Source organism: Bos grunniens, chromosome 21, assembly GCF_055505025.1.
Source record: "Bos grunniens cultivar Pamir isolate PY7600 chromosome 21, Bosgru_T2T1.0, whole genome shotgun sequence".
NCBI classification, from domain to species: domain Eukaryota; kingdom Metazoa; phylum Chordata; class Mammalia; order Artiodactyla; family Bovidae; genus Bos; species Bos grunniens.
In genome coordinates, this window is record NC_141185.1 from 35,258,906 (window position 1) to 35,273,063 (window position 14,158).

Below are 14,158 nucleotides of genomic sequence, written 5' to 3' on the forward strand. Positions count from 1 at the left end.
TTACAATAAATCTGAAGATAGTCATAGAAAGGTGTTTTTCCTCTATGACTGCTATCCTCTAGGGATAAAAGGAGAAATGGACGTTAAACATGGCTGTATCTCATTCTCTCTAGGTGAAAATCAGGAGTCAAGAATGTCACTGGAAAATACAATCCTACTTCCCCAAGAGCTCTCCTCTCTGTCACCACAGTATCTACTGTGTAAAAACCTTCAAATGTGCCCTTGCTTAATCTCCATCCAACTGCCAGAGTTCTCCAACTCTCCCACTTATTGTTTTTATCCCCAGCATGGTGTAGTTTACATTGCATCATCCATAACACAGAGAAGAAGGGTAACATATTCTCTTGATACCTATTTGAATTATGCCCAAAGATACAGGTAAGAGGAAGAAAGAAGGAAAAACACAAGAAGCACAATGGAGATCCATGCTGTCTCATGAGACCTTCAGCATGGAAGTGACTTTGGACTGGTTCTGGGACGCGTAACAGAGTTGTAGATGGTCACAGAAGACAATCTGCATAAATCTGAACTCTTGCCAAGAAAAATCCGTGCTTGAGCTGAGAATACCACCTACCAATATAGTTATAGCCTACAGTGGAAAGTTAGAGGAGGGGAGTGGAGTCCTGCCAGTTTTGCTGAAATCAGTCCTTTTGGAGGCTCCTTCCTCTTTCTTGTTTTCTATTCTTGAGGACCACAGGGTAGTGAGACTGAGTCATTATGAAAAAAAAGAATAGTCAAGGTATTTAAGTGGAGGGTGGGGGTGGACAGCAGAAGGCTTACCCCCATCCCACTCCTCTCACCACCCCCTGCAAACTGGGAAGACACTAGTTCCTGTTCAAACCAGCTCGTTTCCCTTCTCCAGTTCCAGATATAATATCAGAAAGTGGAAAAAACAAAACAAAACTATACTTTCAGTCTTTGCCTAATGCATTTTCTGTTGAATTAAGACCAGAATTTACTTGAATAAGGTAGCTTTATTTTTTAAGAAAAGAGACATTTTGGGCAAAATTCTATAAATTTAAACAAAGAAATAGATAATTTGTTATAGATGATTTAAAACTTACATTTAATACACTATACAACCTATATGGTATCCATAAAACAGGGACTTTGTGCATTTAGCAGTAGTGCTGTGTGCTAGATGGTTGCTTAGGTTTAAAACTTTTGAAGATTTAATCCTAAACTGGAAGTAAGAGAATTAATTGTTAAATATATACAATGACAATAAATAGATGCAAAATACTGATTAACAAGAGTTTGGGGATTAAGATGAAGTAACTGTATTACAGGCATTCTGCTAAAATTACGCTATTAAAATGGTTAGATGTTAATTAGGTTTTCATGATTAGAGCTTAAACATTCTAAAAATAATATACTTCTAAAACTGCCATAATAGTAAAACAAATATTTTTATCCAAGGGAGTACAGTGTCTTGTTTGACCTCTCAGTAATATTCAATACCAATGGCTACACCTTCCTTCTTGAAATGTTATTTCCTTTGCTCCAGAATTAGTCAATATCTCTCCAGCCCAGTGCCACCTTTGACAGCTCCTCCTCTTCAACAAGACCTCTTAACACTGTACTTCCTCAGGGCTGAAAATGAGCTGCTTCTTCCCCAGTCATTCCATACTCATTCTATACAATGGCGTCAAATGCCATCTAAGATTCTAAAGGTTCCCAAATATGTAATTCCCAACCAGATCTATTTTCTGACTTCCAAACCTGTATACACAACTATCTGTCTGACTCTTCCACTTAGTTCTCTGACCAGATCTCAACTTCAAGGCCAGAATGGATTTTTCAGTTTTCCTTCCTAAATTTCTAACTATAACAAATATGTCAATGACATCACTATTTACCTAGTGATTTAAGGAAGTAGCAGAGAAGCATAGAAGTTGTAGTTAATGTTTCTATTCTCATTCCCAGTCCATCAGTTAATGTTATTTTTCTTACCTCCAGATTATAGCTCTATCTGTCCTCTTTTCCTCATCACCCCAGTTTTAAATCTCATCTAAATCATTCCAAATGGTTGGAGACTACTGCAATGGTCTCCAAAGTGGTTTCCCTTCTTCCACTCTTTTTTATTTTAAGCTATTTCCCACATACCACAAAAACGTATTAAAATGTAAATAGGCTCCTGCTACTTCTCCACTCAAGAGGTTTCAATGGCTCCCCATGAGACAGAAAGATAAATTCTGAAGGCATCTCAGGAATTGGGTCCCCAGTGTCTACCATTCTCCTCTTATTGTGCTCTGATCACTCTAGTCCTTCCATTTCTGTAATGGCATCAAGCTCTTTCCCACCTCTGAGTTGCTGCCCCTCTGTTCTTTGTTTCCATCTGGAATGTTCTCCCTAAGTCCTCCCTTATCTAACTCTGATACTTCCTTCATTTCCTCAGAGAGCTTTTCTTGATGAACACCCTCTTTCCCAAACCAGCTTAAGTTCTCCATTATATGTACACTCTGTATATACACTCTTACTCATAACATGAGTCATAGTTTGTAAATGTATATCTGTTTGTTTAATAACTTTCTTCCGCATTGGACTGTGAAGTCCTTATGTCAGGAATCCCTACTGTATCCCAGTTCTAGAACAGTTCCTGAGTAAATTTTTAATGTTGGGTGTGTGATTAGTTGAAATAATATATTTATACAACCTTATGTGCTGAACTTTTAATGAAATTAAGCTGGTTTCATAAACAGCCTCTAGTTAGTTACCCCATGTGTTGTTTATAAAATGTACATAATACTCTATCAAATATATATGACAAAATACACTTAATCATTTCCTGTTTTCTGAGAAGTGTTACCTATTTTTGCTATCGTAACTAACACTGCTACAATAGAGCTATATCCTTGTTAGAAACTCACAGAGGTGGGGACCACAGGACTACAATTTTTTATTATTCCCTCTACCCACAGGATCAACAGTATTTCTTTGAAAGTATTATAACAAATAACAGTACCCCCAAAATGACCAATCTTGAATAATTAGGCCAAACTTTTAAAAAGCCTATCAAAGAAAACATACGTACCCTTCACGAACTCCACTCCTACAGGAAAGTCTCCCCATGTGGGTCATCTACTCATTGTATTAGTCATAACAGTATTGACACTAGTAAAGTCTAATTTCTTAAAAGTCCTTAAGTCCCAGGAAAAGTTTCCATTATATTTTATGTGTGGTAAAATTATAATGATACCAGGATGTCCGTTGGGAAGATATGTTTATTGTGAATATTATATCATAAATCTGATCTAGAGTCAAGGTTTTTCATTGACTCAGCTATCAAGAGCAATAAAATGACTTGTTCTTTTAACTTATTACTTATAGCCAGCAACTCATTACCTTTATTCAAGGATGCATTACAAAAATTTGAATTAGGAACACTAAATATTTTTTCAATAAGATTTCTTTCTAAAGAAAGATGCTAGAATTTGAAAGGGACTTCCCTCGTGGCCCAGTGGTTCAGACTCCTCCTTCTAATGCAGCAGGTTAGGGTTCGATCCCTGGTCAGGGAGCTAAGATTCCCACATGCCTTGAAGCCAATAAACTAGAACATAAAACAGGAGCAATATTGTTACAAATTCAGTAAATACTTTAAAAATGGTCAAAAAAATACATCAAAAAATTTTCAAAAGATATTAGATTCTGAAAAATATTTTTTAAATACCTTTTTTTTTTTTTTTTAAAGAAAAAAAGAGTGTATTGACTTTCAAATGGAAACAGACACGGAACAGGAAGCAGGTGAAGAGGTAATCCTTTCAGAGCCTACAGCACACTTTAATAAAGCTGGGGTTCAAGGCCCTAGCAGATAGAATTGTAATTCTATTCCAGAAAGAGGCCTGCTTTGGGCCAGTTCTGGATGGTGAGTGCGGTGATGGGTTGGCTCACACTAGTTAGTCGTGTCTGACTCTGTGACGCCATGGACTGTAGCCTGCCAGGCTCCTCTGTCCATGGGATTCTCCAGGCAAGAATACTGGAGTGGGTTGTCATTTCCTTCTCCAGTGATGGGGTGGATTTGAACCTAATCTGGTTCAGTTAACTCTTGGAAACTGTGACAGTTCTGTGCCCAGTGTACTGGGGCTCTTTTGGACTTGACATGATGTGATTCCTGGGTTTCTATTTCAAACAGGCTCAAGTCCACCCCTGGGGCTGAACTAAATTTTTCAGAAATACTTACTTCACTAATGGAGCTCTTTCTTCCTTCCTTCCATCCCTCCCTTCTTTGCTTCCTTCCTTCCTTTCAACTAATAAATAGCTCCCCCCACTGCACCACCAACCCAGGGCCCACTGTGCTAGACACTCTAGAAGATAAAAAGAAGGTTCTGGCAAATCTCAAGCCTCAAGCAGGATGGATTAGACTCATGCAAACCTACTTGAACAGTGTAAACAGACCCCAATAAAAGCCAAAGGGAAGAACCAGATAAGTGAGGGGAGATGCCTCTAGCTGACACGATCAGTAAAGATTTCCACAGAGCAAGCACTTCAGACAGCTCAAGGAAAAACAGCGTAGGATTTAGATACACAGAGATGAGGCCTGTGGATTGGAGTGAGAAAGGACATCCAGGGCAAAGAAACAGATTTCACCATTAAAGTGTCTTTTCTTTTCTCCTTGTCTTTCTTGGCTGGGTGTTCTGGGGCAGTGCTCCTTAAACTTTAACGTACAGATGAACCACCTGGCAATCTTGTAAAATGCAGATTCTGATTCACCTGGTCTGGGTAGACAGAAATCTGTATCTCTAACAAGCTTCCAAGTAACACTGAAGCTGCTGGTCTGAAATGTGCACTTTCACTGGCAAAGTCCTAAGCTGTATGTTGGCAAGGTGGGGCTGTATCAGTGGGGAATTATAGGGTCACCCATGGCTGGGCAGGTCCACATGGCCTGAGAGTCTCTGGGACACAGCATTACGTGCTTCTTTCACTGTTAGTCTTTGGGAGGGCTCAGGGGCCATAACAAACAGAAGGGAAAGAGCTGCTGGATGCAACCAAGATGACCTGTCCTCAGTTTGTGAACAGATTGCATCATTCTATCCTGTAAACGAGCAGCACAGAGACCGGGGAGAGATGGCAGCTCTGTGTGTGTAAGCAGAAGAAGGAATTCTTTGTTCGCTCAAAGCCTAGCCGCTTTTCTGGATCTTGGCGGAGAAAGTCATTTTAAAACAAAAATAGGTCCTTCAAAAGCATTGATCAGGATGACTCAGTCTATCAAACTCTGAATTTAATGCAACAAACCAGGTCTGAGTTAAGGTGGAGGGGTAACTGAAGGTGATTGTTAATTGCCTTAGTAGATTTTTATTTTCCAGCTGGATACTATTCTTCAGGAAGGATTTTTAATTCAAGCAAGTTAGGAGAGAAGAGGAGTTACACCTGAATATTTGTGATTGAAATTCAGAACTAGTCACCGTCTAAACGTATGTATGTCTTAGTAAATCCTGAGTCCTAACTTAATAAGTCAAATGTTGAAATCTTTAAACTATTAATTCCTCTTCCCACCCCAGCCTTAGGCCTTTTCTGTGGAAATAGTAATAGGTGAAAACACGAGGACACTTGGGCAGGAGAAGGTGGAAATTTTACAAAAAGCTCCTTCTATATACGTAAAATTGTTTTTGTGAAAATAGGAATGCTATATTGCAGCTGTAGAGATAAAATATGCTTGCTATAGTACAGAGGCTTCTTAGAAACAGCTTGGATTGGAAATCCAAAACATACTATAGGTTTCCTTCTCCCATTTTTCTGGAAGTTACCAAAATAGTGGTCATGGGCGGAAAGTAATATTTATTCAGCACTTCCTGTGGGTAGGTACTATGCTAAATATTATGTGTGTGTTCCTTTTTAATCCTCCAATTAAAACCATGTGCATTTTTTGGAGATAAGAAATCTAGTATTTAGACTTTGCCCAAGGCTATAAACAAGAAGAGTTGAAGCATGAGTTCAAACATAATCTGTCTAAAATAAAATTCATGTCCTTTCTCCCACAGTATGCAATTATTTAAAACCAGAGCAATGAAATCCAGGACATAACCATCTTTTTGCGAGACTAAAACTTCTTTAGTTTTCTTTTTTTTCAAGGAACTGCTTCTTGTTTTATTCTATGTCTTATCTATATGTTGGTATATGAAAGTTGAAGCAGCTTAGAGGATAAAGTAATATCATTAAAGAAGCAAAAAGGAGCTTTGAGGAAAATGGAAGGCAAATAAAGATAGAGCAAGACTGAGAATGGCTGTTCTCATGCCTCTAAGTCGTGTTCTCCTGCAATGAATGACAGTTGACTCAGTTCCACCATATTTCGTGTCAATAGTTAATATCTACCCTGTCCTCAAAAGTACAGGAGAGAAATAAACCAGAGGGTTTGTAAATTAGGAACAAAATGTTATCTTAGAGCAACTCAGTCAAAAAAGAAGATGAACTCCAGTTATAAACTGGGTAGAAACCTTAAAAAGTAAAACCACAGAACAAGACTAATTGTGAAGAAAATAGACTAGGATCCCAGGCATAAGCTCCGATGATAGGTGTATAAGTGTTAGTCACTCAGTTGTGTCCAACTCTATGCAACCCCATAGACTGTAACCCACCAGGCTCCTCTGTTCATGGGATTCTCCAGGCAAGAATACTTGAGTCGGTAGCCATTCCCTTCACCAGAGGATCGTCACAACCCAGGTCTTCTGCATTGCGGGTGGACTCTTGACCATCTGAGCCACCAGGGAAGCCTGCAGGCCTTCTGCACCCCACCATATCCATGCCACTAGATATGAGACATTTCATTTCCAATCTACAAACGATACCCACAAGCAAGAGCCACAGATCTATCCTAGCCTGGGGACGCTCACTAGTACTGCCAGGGGAATCACTATGGAAAGTGAAATGAGACCCCACATTTCAAAAGAATCCATAGTTTTGAAGACAGTGGATGGGCATAAATGACAAACTATAGAATGATAGGGGAAGGAACTAAAAGTTCTTCAATATGTTGTTTCCACCCCTCTCAACTAGGATAGTTTCTCTTATCACTCCTCATACTGTGGAATTTTATGATGGAAATGTTCCTCCGAGACCACAAAATATTCCTAAAATTGCACATATCTTTGGAAAAGTTGATAGTCTTCCACAGATAAATGTGATTTAGTTTACTCAAGTTATTTTATTTAGTTCTAATTTTTGTTATACTAAAGGAGACGGCAATGGCAACCCACTCCAGTACTCTTGCCTGGAAAATCCCATGGATAGAGGAGCCTGGTGGGCTGCAGTCCTTGGGGTTGCTAAGAGTCAGACACGACTGAGTGACTTCACTTTCACTTTTCACTTTTATGCATTGGAGAAGGAAATTGCAACCCACTCCAGTGTTCTTGCCTGGAGAATCCCAGGGACGGGGGAGCCTGGTGGGCTGCTGTCTATGGGGTCGTACAGAGTCGTACACGACTGAAGCGACTTAGCAGCAACAGCAGCAAAGGAATGATGGCGTGCTGCAATTCATGGGCTCGCAAAGAGTCGGACACGACTGAGCGACTGAATGGAACTGAAAGGAATGCTGATTCTTAAGACTAGAAAAGCAACAGCCACTCTGGGTGAGATAGGTGACTAGAAGCACCTAGGAAAGGTTTTAGGAGAATACTGGGGGGAAAGGCACAAAAGCAGAAAGGAGCTAAAGATTATTTTTACCTATTTTAAGACCAAGACTGGTGGCTATACTCACTGAGACAGGAAAAGAAATGTCCTCCTTTTTGACCCTTCTCTACAGAGTGCACCCAACTCTGGTACCATTACAAACAACAAATATTAGGCTTCTCTGAGCTGGTTTAGTGACACAGCTCTTCTAGGAAAATGAATGGCGTGCCACGCAACTTAAAGAAAGACTCTTTCAGGTCTAAAAACAATGTATAATTTTTGGCTGATTGAACCATATGAAATTGCCAATATTCAAGTGACTGTGTCTAACAAAAATAGCGGTTTCACATGGATCAGCCTAAAGGTTGATAAATTGCAGGTTCCTGAATTTCTTACCTGAAGTCACATCCTTGGAATGAAGAATTTGGAAAGCTATTAACCATGCTGTATAGGATATATATTTTTAATACTGATTTTACCAGACTTGAAGATACACTGTGATTGATGATGCTATACCATAAGTGATGGTGTTAAAAATAGCAATGTTATGATGCACAGTTCCCTAGGTCAAGCTCTTTGTTCATGGCAATTCATTCCATTTGTTATTTAGACAGTATCTCCTTCTACAGCGATGGCAATCTAGGATACCTAAACATGTTGGTGTTTTAGGCTGTGGTTGACAGTGGGCACAGTTCAGGAAAACCCTACCTGAACTCAGTTTTTCTTGTACCACTCAATGCTCAGGTCACCAGGTGATCTGGTATCCTCATGGCCATGAGTTGACTTGTGCCATAAGAGAAAACCGCTTTCATGGTTTCCTTTTCTATTCCAGAATATAGGTCATTTAAAAGTCTGCAATTTGGCATCTTCAGTGCTATAGTTTTAGGGTCAGACTTTAAGGGAAAAAGCCAAGTATGCTTGTTTTCATGCTCATTGGGTATTTCTGTAATTATATGTAAGAAACCGGTAACAATAATAGTTTTTGGGGAGGGAAACTTACTTTTTCTCTCTAGTGAGTTTTTTTTTTTTTGCCTTGAGCTTCTTTTTTATTATTATGTATTAATTACTACTAGTAATAAAATAATTAAAAAACAAATACAATTAATTTAAAATTTAAGAGACAAAGCATTTTACTTTGTAAAAGCACAAAGCCACTCCCTTTATAAATGTTTACATCCTGTTCTTCTTGCTCTCCTGTACAACCTTATCATTGTTGTGATTTTTAAAAATAATTCTTAGGAACTGTGGGAAGCAAAACAGATACCAGAGATTTTGATAATGGAAATGGCTATTTATTCTGCAAATATTTGCAATTACCTGTTATGTGCTAGGTCCTGGGCCAGGTACTTCCTCCTTTCCATAACTTCTTATATAAACACCTAAGTTTGTTTTTTTTTTTCTTCTTTGCAAGGTCTGCATGCTTAAAATGCTTCCCATAGATAAGCAGTGGTCTGTTCTTCAGGAATGCAGCAACCAATTAGTTCACCTGCAGGAGTAATCTCCCAGGGCAATGGGGGAAGTCCTAGGTGTCTGGTTGAGGCAGAGACTACACTGATGACATCTGCTTCTGTGTGTGGGCGGGGGGGTGGTGGGGGTGGGGGTGGGAAAGCCATTTTCAGTTAGATCTGCAATATTGAGAAAACAAAAGATAAAATGGAAGATTTGAAAAAGGAAGGTGGTAGAAGGGAAGTGGCAATAGAAACTAGTATTTTTTTTTTTTTCCCTTCCAGTTTTCAGTACAGTTCAGTCACTCAGTCATGTCCAACTCTTCGTGACCCCATGGACTACAGCATGCCAGGCTTCCCAGTCCATCACTAACTCCCAGAGCTCACTCAAACTCATGTCCATCAAGTCAGTGATGCCATCCAACCCTCTCATCCTCTATCATCCCCTTCTCCTCCCACCTTCAATCTTTCCTGGCATCAGGGTCTTTTCCAATGAGTCAGTTCTTCCCATCAGGTGGCCAAAGTATTGGAGTTTCGGCTTCAGCATCAGTCCTTCCGATGAACACCCAGGACTGATTTCCTTTAGGATGGACTGGTTGGATCTCCCTGCAGTCCAAGGGACTCTCACGAGTCTTCTCCAACACCACAGTTTAAAAGCATCAATTCTCTGGCACTAAGATTTCTTTATAGTCCAACTCTCACATCATACATGACTATTGGAAAAACCATAGTTTTGACTAGATGGACCTTGCCAGCAAAGTAATGTCTCTGCTTTTTAATATGCTGTCTAGGTTGGTCATAGCTTTCCTTCCAAGGAGCAAGTGTCTTTTAATTTCAAGGCTGCAGTAACCATCTGCAATGATTTTGGAGCCCCCCAAAATAAAGTCTTTCATTGTTTCCATTGTTTCCCCATCTACTTGCCATGAAGTGATGGGACCAGACACCATGATCTTAGTTTTCTGAATATTGACTTTTAAGGCAACTTTTTCACTCTCCTCCTTCACTTTCATCAAGAGGCTCTTTAGTTCTTCACTTTCTGCCATAAGGGTGGTGTCATCTGCATATCTGAGGTTATTTCTCCCAGCAATATTGATTCCAGCTTGTGCTTCTTCCAGCCCAGCATTTCTCATGATGTACTCTGCATATAAGTTAAATAAGCAGGGTGACAATATACAGCCTTGACGTACTCCTTTCCTGATTTGGAAGTAGTCTGTTGTTCCATGTCCAGTTCTAACTGTTGCTTCTTGACCTGCATACAGATTTTTCAGGAGGCATGTCAGATGGTCAGGTATTCCCATCTTTTGAAGAATTTTCCACAGTTTGTTGTGATCTACACGGTCAAAGGCTTTGGCACAGTCAATGAAGCAGACGTAGATGTTTTTCTGAAATTCTCTTGCTTTTTCGATGATCCAGCAGATGTTGGCAATTTGATCTCTGGTTCCACTGCCTTTTCTAAAGCCAGCTTGAACATCTGGAAGTTCATGGTTCATGTACTGTTGAAGCCTGGCCTGGAGGATTTTGAGCATTACTTTGCTAGGGTGTGAGATGAGTGCAATTGTGCGGTAGTCTGAACATTCTTTGGCATTGCCTTTCTTTGGGATTGGAATGAAAACTGACCTTTTCCACTCCTGTGGCCACTGCTTAGTTTTCCAAATTTGCTGGCATATTGAGTACAGCACTTTCACAGCATCATCTTTTAGGATTTGAAATAGCTCAACTGGAATTTCATCACCTCCTCTAGCTTTGTTCGTAGTGATGCTTTCTAAGGCCCACTTGACTTCACATTCCAGGATGTCTGGCTCTAGGTCAGTGATCACACCATTGTGATTATCTTGGTTGTGAAGATCTTTTTTGTACAGTTCTGTGTATTCTTGCCACCTCTTCTTAATATTTTCTGCTTCTGTTAGGTCCATACCATTTCTGTCATCTATTGGGCCCATCTTTGCATGAAATGTTCCTGTGGTATCTCTAATTTTTTTGAAGAGATCTCTAGTCATTCCCATTCTATAGTTTTCCTCTATTTCTTTGCACTGATCACTAAGGAAGGCTTTCTTATCTCTCCTTGCTATCCTCTGGAACTCTGCATTCAAATGGGTATATCTTTCCTTCTCCCCTTTGCCTTTCAGTTCAATTCAGTCACTTAGTTGTGTCTGATTCTTTGCGACCCCATGAATCGCAGCATGCCAGGCTTCCCTGTCCATCACCAACTCCCGGAGTTCACCCAAATTCATGTGCATCGTGTCGCTGATGCCATCCAGCCATTTCATCCTCTGTCGTCCCCTTCTCCTCCTGCCCCCAATCCCTCCAAGCATCAGGGTCTTTTCCAATGAGTCAGCTCTTTGCATGAGGTGGCCAAAGTATTGAAGTTTCAGCCTCAGCATCAGTTCTTCCAATGAACACCCAGGACTGATCTCCTTTAGGATGGATGGTTGGATCTCCTTGCAGTCCAAAAGACTCTAAAAAGTCTTCTCCAAAACCACAGTTCAAAAGCATCAATTCTTTGGTGCTCAGCTTTCTGTGTCGTCCAACTCTCACACCCATACATGACTACTGGAAAAACCATAGCCTTGACTAGATGGACCTTTTTTGACAAAGTAATGTCTCTGCTTTTTAATGTGCTGTCTAGGTTGGTCATAGCTTTTCTTGCAAGGAGTAAGTGTCTTTTAATTTCATGGCTGCAATCACCATCTACAGTGATTTTGGAGCCCCCCAAAAGAAAGTCAGCCACTGTTCCCACTGTTTCCTCATCTATTTACCATGAAGTGATGGGACCAGATGCCATGATCTTAGTTTTATGAATGTTGAGCTTTAAGCCAACTTTTTCACTCTCCTCTTTCACTTTCATCAAGAGGCTCTTTAGTTCTTCTTCACTTTCTGCCATAAGGGTGGTGTCATCTGCATATCTGAGGTTATTGATATTTCTCCTGGCAGTCTTGATTCCAGTTTGTGCTTCCTCCAGTCCAGAGTTTCTCATGATGTATTCTGCATAAAAGTCAAATAAGCAGGGTGACAATATACAGCCTTGACAACTCTTTTTCCTATTTGGAACCAGTCTGTTGTTCCATGTCCAGTTCTAACTGTTGCTTCCTGACCTGCATATAGGTTTCTCAAGAGGCAGGTCAGGTGGTCTGGTATTCCCATCTCTTTCAGAATTTTCCACAGTTTGTTGTGATCCACACAGTCAAAGGCTTTAGCATAGTCAATAAAGCAGAAATAGATGTTTTTCTGGAAGTCTCTTGCTTTTTCCATGATCCAGCAGATGTTGGCAATTTGATCTCTGGTTCCTCTGACTTTTCTAAAACCAGTTTGAACCTCTGGAAGTTCACAGTTCACGTATTGCTGAAGCCTGGCTTGGAGAATTTTGAGCATTACTTTACTAGCTTGTGAGATGAGTGCAATTGTGCGGTAGTTTGAGCATTCTTGGGCATTGCCTTTCTTTGGGATTGGAATGAAAACTGACCTTTTCCAGTCCTGTGGCCACTGCTGAGTTTTCTTTGTGTTTACCTTCTCCTAAAGGCAGAGGAACCAGAGATCAAATTGCCAGCATCTGCTGGATCATGGAAAAAGCAAGAGAGTTCCAGAAAAACATCTATTTCTGCTTTATTGACTATTCCAAAGCCTTTGACTGTGTGGATCACAATAAACTGTGGAAAATTCTGAAAGAGATGGGAATACCAGACCACCTGATCTGTGTCTTGAGAAATCTGTATGCAGGTCAGGAAGCAACAGTTAGAACTGGGCATGGAACAACAGACTGGTTCCAAATAGGAAAAGGAGTACGTCGAGGCTGTATATTGTCACCCTGTTTATTTAACTTATATGCAGAGTACATCATGAGAAATGCTGGGCTGGAAGAAGCACAAGCTGGAATCAAGATTGCCGGGAGAAATATCAATAACCTCAGATATGCAGATGACACTACCCTTATGGCAGAAAGTGAAGAACTAAAGAGCCTCTTGATGAAAGTGAAAGTGGAGAGTGAAAAAGTTGGCTTAAAGCTCAACATTCAGAAAACGAAGATCATGACATCCAGTCCCACCACTTCATGGGAAATAGATGGGGAAACAGTGGAAACAGTGTCAGACTTTATGTTTTTGGGCTCCAAAATCACTGCAGATGGTGACTGCAGCCGTGAAATTAAAAGATGCTTACTCCTTGGAAAGAAAGTTATGACCAACCTAGATAGCATATTCAAAAGCAGAGACATTGCTTTGCCAACAAAGATTCGTCTAGTCAAGGCTATGGTTTTTCCTGTGGTCATGTATGGATGTGAGAGTTGGACTGTGAAGAAGGCTGAGCGCCGAAGAATTGATGCTTTTGAACTGTGGTGTTGGAGAAGACTCTTGAGAGTCCCTTAGACTGCAAGGAGATCCAACCAGTCCATTCTGAAGGAGATCAGCCCTGGGATTTCTTTGGAAGGAATGATGCTAAAGCTGAAACTCCAGTACTTTTTGCCACCTCATATGAAGAGTTGACTCATTGCAAAAGACTCTGATGCTGGGAGGGATTGGGGGCAGGAGGAGAAGGGGACAACAGAGGATGAGATGGCTGGATGGCATCACTGACTCTATGGATGGAGTCTCAGTGAACTCTGGGAGTTGGTGATGGACAAGGAGGCCTGGCGTGCTGCAATTCATGGGGTCGCAAAGAGTCGGACACGACTGAGTGACTGATCTGATCTGATCTGATCTGATTTTCTCAGCTATTTGTAAGGCCTCATCAGACAACCATTTTGCCTTTTTGCATTTCTTTTTCTTGGGGATGATCTTGATCACTGCTTCCTGTACAGTGTCACGAACCTTCATCCATAGTTCTTCAGGTACTCTGTCTATTAGATTTAATCCCTTGAATCTATTTCTCACTTCTGCTGTATAATCATAAGGGATTTGATTTAGGTCGTACCTGAATGGTCCAGTGGTTTTCCCCTACTTTCTTTAATTTAAGTCTGAATTTGGCAACAAGGCATTCACGATCATGTTCCAGTTTTCCTGAGATGGAACTGACATACAGCACTGTATACATTTAAGGTGTACCGTATAATGATTTGACTTACATACATCATGAAAGTATTATCACAGTAAGTTTAGTGAACATCCCTCATCTTGTGTACA